This window comes from Hipposideros armiger, unplaced genomic scaffold (assembly GCF_001890085.2).
Source record: "Hipposideros armiger isolate ML-2016 unplaced genomic scaffold, ASM189008v1 scaffold_161, whole genome shotgun sequence".
NCBI lineage: Eukaryota > Metazoa > Chordata > Mammalia > Chiroptera > Hipposideridae > Hipposideros > Hipposideros armiger.
Window position 1 is genome coordinate 2,602,301 of NW_017731511.1, and position 7,923 is coordinate 2,610,223.

Consider the following 7,923-nt stretch of genomic DNA (forward strand, 5'->3'; position numbering starts at 1 on the left):
GGAGGGCAGTGTTACTGGCCCTCATATGTGGGATCCGAACCGGGGCCCTCTGGCATCCCAAGCGAGTTCTTAACCATCGCGCCACTCGGCCGGCCCAAAATGGCATTATTTTTTAAATATCAGTTTCAGTTGTTCATTGCTGGTATACAGATATAAAATTATTTTTGTGTTTTTACCTTATGTCCTGTGAATTGATTTAACTCAGTTAAAGGAGATTTTTTTAGTCACCTCTTTTGGTTTCAATCATGTCAGCTGCAAATAGGGACATTTTTATTTCTTCCTTTCCAACCTATATGGCTTTTATCTCTTATTCTTGCCTTATTATACTAGCTAGGAATCCTAGTATAATGTCGAATAATAATGGTAAGAGAAGACATCCTTGCCTTGTTCCTGATCTTACGGGGAAAGCATTCAGTCTTTCACCACTAAGAATGATTCTACAATAGATGTTGGCTTTTTGTACGTGACCTTTATGAGGTTGAGAAAGTTCCCTTTTATCTTAGTTAGCTGAGATTTTTTTTTTTCATCTTGAATGGATGTTGAATTTTTTCAAATGCTATTTCTGCATCAATTTATATAATTTTGTAGTTTTTATTCTTTAATCTATTGACATAGAAATTACATGGATTAATTTTTCAAATATTGAAGCTGTCTTGCCTTTTCAGGATAAGTCCCACTTGGTTGTAGTGTATAATGTTCTTTAAATACTTCTGGGCCCAATTTGCTAAGGTTTTGTTTCATTTTTATATCGATGTTTATAAGAAATATTAACCTATAGTTTTCTTATACTGTCTTTGACCTCGGTATCAGGGTTTTATAAAAATGAAGTTGGGAAGTGTTCCTTTCTCTTCTATTTTCTGAAAGAGTTTGTGTAGACTTGGTATCATTTCATCTTTAAATGTTTAATAGAATTATACAATGTAACCATGTAGGCCTGGAAAAAAAATTTTAAAAGGCTTTTAAACTATGAATTCAATTTCTTTATAGTTATAGGATTCTTCAGGTAATCTGCTTTTTCCTTTATGAGTTTGGTAGTTTTTTCTTAAGAAATTAATTCATTTCACCTATGTTGTCATATTTATACATGTAGAATTGTTTATAGTGTTTCCTTATCCTTTTAATGTTTACAGGGCCTGTAGTGATACCCTCTCTTTCATTTCTGATATTCATAATTTGTATCCCTTCTTTGTTAAGATATATGAATTTCATTGAGGTTTATGAATTTATTGATCTCAAAGAACCAGTTTTTCATTTCATTAATTTTTTTTTTGGTATTTTCTGTTTTTATTCATTTCTTCCCTAAGCTTTTTAAAATTTCTTCCTTCTGCTTGATTTGGGCTTTTGTGCTCTTTTTAAAGAATTTTTTAAAGATCAGTGATTTGAGATCTTTCTTGTTTTTTAATATAAGCTTTTAATGCCATGAATTTATCTCTAAGCACTATTTTAGCTGAATCCCATAAATTTTGATATGTTGTGTTTTCATTTTCATTCACTTTAGAATATTTTTATATTTCCCTTTTGACTTCTTCTGTGACTCATGGATTATTTAGAAGTATGTTGGCTACAAATGTTTGGAGATTTTATTTATTTATTTATTTTGTTATTTAATTCTAATTTAATTCCATTGTATGATTTCAATTCTTTCACATTTTCTCTCACTGGCGTTATGATCCAGGATATTGCCTGTCTTGTTAAATGTTCCATGCACATTTAAGGTAATATATATTCTGCTATTGTTGGATGGAGTAATTTAAATATATCTATTGGGTCCAGTTGCGTTGATATTATTGTTTAGTTCTTCTATATCCTTGCTGATGATCTGTTTACTAGTTCTATCCATTACTGAGAGAGGAGTGTTGATGTTTCCAAATAAAATTATGGATTTGTCTGTTTCTTCTTTCAGTTCCATCAGTTTTTGATTTCTGCATTTTGTCATGTCCTTTTTTTATCTCTGGTAATTTTCTTTGCTCTGAAGTTTATTTTGTCTGGTATTAATATAGCTACTTCTGCTTTATTTTGATTAGTATTCACATGGCATATATTCTTCCATTAAAAAAATTTTAACAGGGCCGGCCGAGTGGCGCGTTGGTTAAGAGCTGGCTTGGGACACCAGAGAGCCCCCATTCGGATCCCACCTATGAGGGCCAGTGACACTGCCCTCCACAGCTAAGATGCTGAACAACAGCTCAACCTGGAGCTGGGCTGCTGTGAGTCCTAGTGGACGGCGTAGGCTGCAGCCCCTGCTGCAGTGGGTTGCCATGGGCTACCGTGAGTAGCCAGCAGCCAGCGTGAGCGCCCAGCAGCTGCTGTGAGCGGCCGTCCAGAAGCCGGCAACTGATCTGCCTCGTCCGGGAAGAACGCAGTGATGGTGCCAACTTGGGCCAGTGAAGCAACGTCCTCCACAATTAGACTGAAGAACAAAAGGACAGCAATTTGTCTGTTCCCCTCCCCCCAATTCCCCAGCGCTGTTCCCATCCCCCAATTTGCCAATAAAAATCTGAAAAAAAAAATTTAACATACCTATATCAATATGTTTGAATTGAGATTTTTGTAGATAACCCATAGCTGGGTCATGCTCTTTGTATTCATTCTGCCAGTATGTAGTTTAATTGGTATATTTAGACCATTTCTGTTAATGTAGTTATTAATGTATTTGGATATAGGTCTACCATTTTATTTTTTTGTTTGTTTCCTTTTTTATTTTTTTCTTTTCTCTATTTCTCCCTTTCTTACATCATTTGTGATATTTGAACACTTCATTAGAATTTCATTTATTGTGTTTATGACTACATGTATATGTGAAAGATGTTTTAATGTTGGCTCTTGGGATTAAAATATGAATCTTTAATTTCCCATAATCTACTTAGAATAAAAATATTTTACCACTTCAAGTGGAATGTGAAAACCTTCCCATCATTTAGATCCCTTTACCCTCATACCTCTTTATGTTGTAGTTGTCTTATGTATTGTGTTTGCATACATTGAAGAGCCCATCAGACAGTGTTGTCATTTTTGCTTTCAAATGTGAAGTGTATTTTAAGGAACTCAAGAGAAGAATAGTCTATTATATTTACCTAGATATTTACCATTTCTATTGATCTTCCTTTATTCCTGGTGTTCCAATTTTCCTTCTGGTATAAGTTCCCTTTTGTCTAAGGAATTCCCTTTAGTAATTCTTTAGAGTAGGTCTGTTGGCAATGACTTCTCTTTGTTTTCCTTTCCTGAGAATGTGTTTATTTCAGCTTTATTTATGAAAGATATTTTTGCTGGAGTTAGAACTCTGGGTTGACAGGAGGTTTTTTGTTTTTGATTTTGTTTTCCAGCCTTTTCAGTTGTTCCACTTCATTCTACCTATCCTCTGTAGCTTCTGATGAGAAATCTTCATTTGAATTATTGTTCTCCTACAAGGAGTTTATAATGAACTTTATCTGTTACTTTCCTGAGTTCCTCCCTCTCCATGATCTCTGATGCTTTTTGATTCCCCCGTCTTCCTCTTTAAGACCTATAGCCAAAATGCTAGTGCTTTAGTTATTCTGCCCTACTGCATACTTCCTGGGTCTGTGCCATGTCCACGGCCGGTCAGTAGAAAGATAGAGAAAAATAATGCAGCTGGCATTATTAATGTTCATCCTCTTTGGGCCACAGCTTTTTCATAGAGGAAGGTTCCCCTCCCTCAGAAATTTTGATGCCTGTGGGCCCCGACTGCCATCGTTATCATTGCCACTGTTTGAATGCCAGGATTTCTTGGGGCCTGGGCACTAGGGAACAAATAAAAGAACAAAACCCATTAGATTCCCCTGACACTCTCTGAGCATTAAGAGATGCTTTCCTGCTCCTTGAGTCAGAACTGAGAGGCTTCTCTGGGAGTTTTCTCTGTCTGTGTCCTGGTGCCCATTCTGAGTTTCAGGCTTAAGTCTAGACCGGGGGATTCTTGTGGGGGGAAAAACAAAGCAGGAAACTCACTGCTGAATCAGTGGTGTTTTGAATTCTGGTCGTCTTCCCCAGTCCACCTGCTACTGTTTACCTTCCAGAGTCCTCAAATAGCTGTTTCATGTGTTCTATCTAGTATTTATAGTTACATTCAATGAGAAAGACAGGGTGAGGTGTGCTTATGAGTATATCATCTTACCCAGAACTGGAATATTATAGCATGTTTTAATTGTCATTATGGACTGAATGTTAGTGTCCCTCCAAAATTCATATGTTGAAGCCCTAACCCCAATATGATGGTATTTGGAGATGGGGCCTTTGGATAACTAGGGTTAGATGAGGCCATGAAGATGGGGCCCTCATGGCGGGATGAATGCCCTTGTAAGAAGAGATTCTCTCTCTCTTCCCCATCCTCCTTGCCACGTGGAGACATAGTGAGAAGGTGGCTATCTGAAACCAGTACCAGGAACAGAACTAGCCAGCACCTTGACTTTGGACTTCACATCATCCAGAACTGTGAGAAAATAAACTTCTGTTGTTTAAGCCACCTACTCTACTGTATTTTGTGATGCCTGGGCTAAGACAATTGCCAAAATATTCATGAGAAAAATTCATGGGACTACATATTGTGTTACTCTTCCCAATTCAATCACTACGTTTCTTCATAGGTCTACCTGAATATATTTTTCACAAGATTTTTTTTTAAAACAATTTATACTTAGCTGAATATCCACACAGAAAAAGAAACAAAAACCCAAAACTAGACTAGTAGCTTTAGTGATCCTAATAATGATTTTATTGTTTAGTGATAACACCTCAAATATATATATATTGATATGTCTATGTTTTAAATTAATTTAGTGCTTGATTGTTTGGTCTCTGATCCCCTTGACTAAATTTATTTAATATTTTACTGTAAATAATCTCAAGGTCAAGTGGTCTAGATTCTGTTTGGGCCCATTCTTTTCATTTTTTGTCTTTGAGAAGCTTATTTCAAAGAGCATATAGTAAGAACCCCACAGTCTATTTTTTTCACTTACAACATGATAAATATAAGAAATGAGAGTAATGCTGAATAAATATAATTAAGTAGAAGGAAAATAAAGGATTTTGCTTATTTTTTGCAGATAATAGTTTTAAATAAATTCATATATGAAAATAAACAAAACGCTTGTAATTCTTGACCATCAAAAATGAAGGACAAGTCCTCATAATTGGAGTGGAACTAGGCTAGAACTAGGCTATTGTCTCAAGTGGGCCGAAGATTCTAGAATAGATCAGTGAGCTTTAGTACCTAAGGCAATTTCAAGTTATGCTGTCTTGCTCTCCATCAGATGGATTTTTCTTTTTTCCCCCTCACTAATCTTTTCTATCTCATCCATTCCTTTTTTTTTTTTTACCTTCTTCATAACTTTTTGCATCCATGAACTTGGTTTAATCAGTAGACCAGGATTTAAAGAAGCTGCTGATCCTTGAGGGGGGTGCCTTCCTTTTATCCACCTCTATCTCTCATCTTTTCCTTGTATGTTTTGCTCCATTCGCTTTACTATCCCACCTCTTTATATTGTCCTTCTCAGAGCTGTGCTTTAGCTCTGACACTGTTGGCCAGAAGACATGATTTAACTCTACTTGGCTCACTTGAGAATAAAAAGGTTATTATTCAAGAATAAGTAATTTCTTCTCCCATACTAAAGTTTTATTAAAGCATCACATTGTTCCAGAGTTAATAAGGATAATTTGTTTCAGTTGTGATTTGGCTACTTCATCTTAGGGAAAATTAAAAGAGAAATATTAGAAAATCATAATTTCATAAAAACCTGTTTGAAAAAGAAAAGTTATCCTCAAATAAAATTAAGAGTCTGGGGGATTTGGGTTATTTATGCTGCAACTGTACAAATACTGTATTTATAGCTAAAAAGGCTTCATAGACCTTTTTTTTACCCATTCAGGACACAGTATTAACTAAGTCTGACATTTCTGTTGTTGATGTTCCCTTTGGGAAACAAAAGACGGAAATAGTGATTAAGGTCTTTCTTGAGAATATCCAATACCAAAGAATAGAAAGAAAAGGATTATATAATGTGACATGTTAACGTAATGTACTATATGGCTGATATTATTATCTAAGGATTATATTATATCCAAATGATAAGTTATACTTGTGTGTTTACATATGTATTTGAAAAAGCGTGTAATCTTTTAATTATTGAGTTTATAAATAATTAAGTGTCCATCTGATATGTAAAAAAACAACTAGGCATTTTAAGAAGTACAAAGGTTTACACAAGAATTTTTTTGTACCCTCTAAGAAACAGTGGGAAGTGGGAGTAGCTTCACTAAAGCGAAAGCTGAGATGTAGTTAGAGGAGTTGTCAGGGCTTAAACTAGAGTGTCTAGATGAAGTTTTGATTCTAAGTGTTACTGTACCTTCTGACAACTGTGAATGAGGCTGGCTCATGGGACGCTCCCACTGGTTTGCTCTTTGCATAATTCAGCTGAGACTAGCATCCTTCTAGTTTGTGAGAGATGTTATCCAGGAAGCTATCTAGTCCATGGGGGAGGTGACATCTCCTGAACCTGGCCCCCACAGAGAACTTTGAATAGTTGGAAAGAAAGGTTGTGTGCATTCTTGCCCATGTCATACAGTAGGACATATGACTTAAGAGAAGCATGTAGCAGGTCAGTTTGATTGGACCATTTCTTCACCAAGCCATGACTATAGAGGGACTCAGAGGCTAATGCAGTTTATTTAAAGTCTTAACTGAAACACCAGTATGACATAAGATTATATCAATAAAAGAGATACAGTTATTCAAAAAGTACTGTTTATTGGGGACATCTTGATGGACTGGGAGAATCCTTATTTTCCTATCATTTCTGATCTTGCACTTGATCATTCATTCAGCATTTGCTGAAAGCTTACCATATGTCAAACAATATGGAGGGTGTCAGAGATGGCAACAAGGAAAGTACAATTGAGTAAGATCCAAGTGATATAATCCTCACTTAATCCCCTTAACAACTCTATGAGGTAGGTACTATTATTGTCTCCATTTTACAGATGAGGACACTGGGAGACAGCAAGATTAAATAATTTGCCGAAGATCTTAAAACTGATAAGTGACAGAGCAAAAATTGAAAGCAGATAATCTGGATCCAGAAATGGTGCTTTTAGCCTCCATGCTAAATAGCCTCTCAAGGAATTTATGATCTGAATATACATAATTAAATACCTTTCCTTTCAGGGTAAGGCAGTGGGGGAGTATTGTATAGGGAAGCAAAAAAGTGACTCAGGTTAAGTGTCTCTTGTAAAATAACACCAAGAGTGTCTGACTCAAGAAATGCTTTTGTCTGTGTTCTAAAGAGAAGAGTGGAATAACAAGAAAGTATTAAATGCAGCAAAAAGTTTGAAATATTTATCGATAGATGGCAACCTAGTTTAATTTTATGTCCAGGGCTACATCCCCCTGCATGCTCCTTTCACATACACATTATGAGAGTCAATGAATACCATCCATCAGATAACACTTTCTCTCTTTGGTAGAGGTATTTGTATGAAAGCTACCTCACTGTGGAGGTTTGGAGCTGTATGGGCATGTCTGTTGAACTGATGGAATGGGTCTGCTGGAGAGTACTTGCAGAATACTGGGAACCTTGGGGAGAAAATTCCTGAGAATGGAAAACTGCAGAGATGATAGTAAAGCCTCAGCTGTTACAGGAGAGGATGATTTCAGTTCTTGTGTTAGAGAAGCAGTATAGGGTCAAATTGTAAGAAATATGTAAGATGTATTTCTGTATATCATGCCTGTTGAACATTTAGTGGTAGTATGTAATCAGTAATATTTGGGTCACAGAACTCATCCAGACTGTCCTTATAGAAACATTTGCAGAGCCCTAGGAGAGAAAATATAAGTATGCCAGGGGTCTTTTTTTTTTTTTTAGCTGAGCCATCCTGCCACCTGTTGGCAGCTCAGTGGCTGCTCAGCTCGGGCCA

General features: G+C 36.1%; 1 long non-coding RNA gene across 10 annotated transcripts in view; it reads left to right on the forward strand.

The window, feature by feature from the left end:
• LOC109387535 (uncharacterized) overlaps positions 1–7,923 on the forward strand; it is a 47,767-nt gene that overhangs the window by 17,593 nt on the left and 22,251 nt on the right. Inside the window, exon 6 of one of the 10 annotated variants that reach the window (XR_002125018.1) lies at positions 4,360–4,445. The exons of 8 other annotated variants lie outside the window; for them this stretch is intronic. This is a non-coding gene — a long non-coding RNA (uncharacterized LOC109387535). Of the gene's footprint in view, positions 1–2,067; positions 2,102–4,359; positions 4,446–7,923 lie in introns of those variants that run through there. One more of the 10 variants, XR_002125020.1, reaches the window with a different exon arrangement.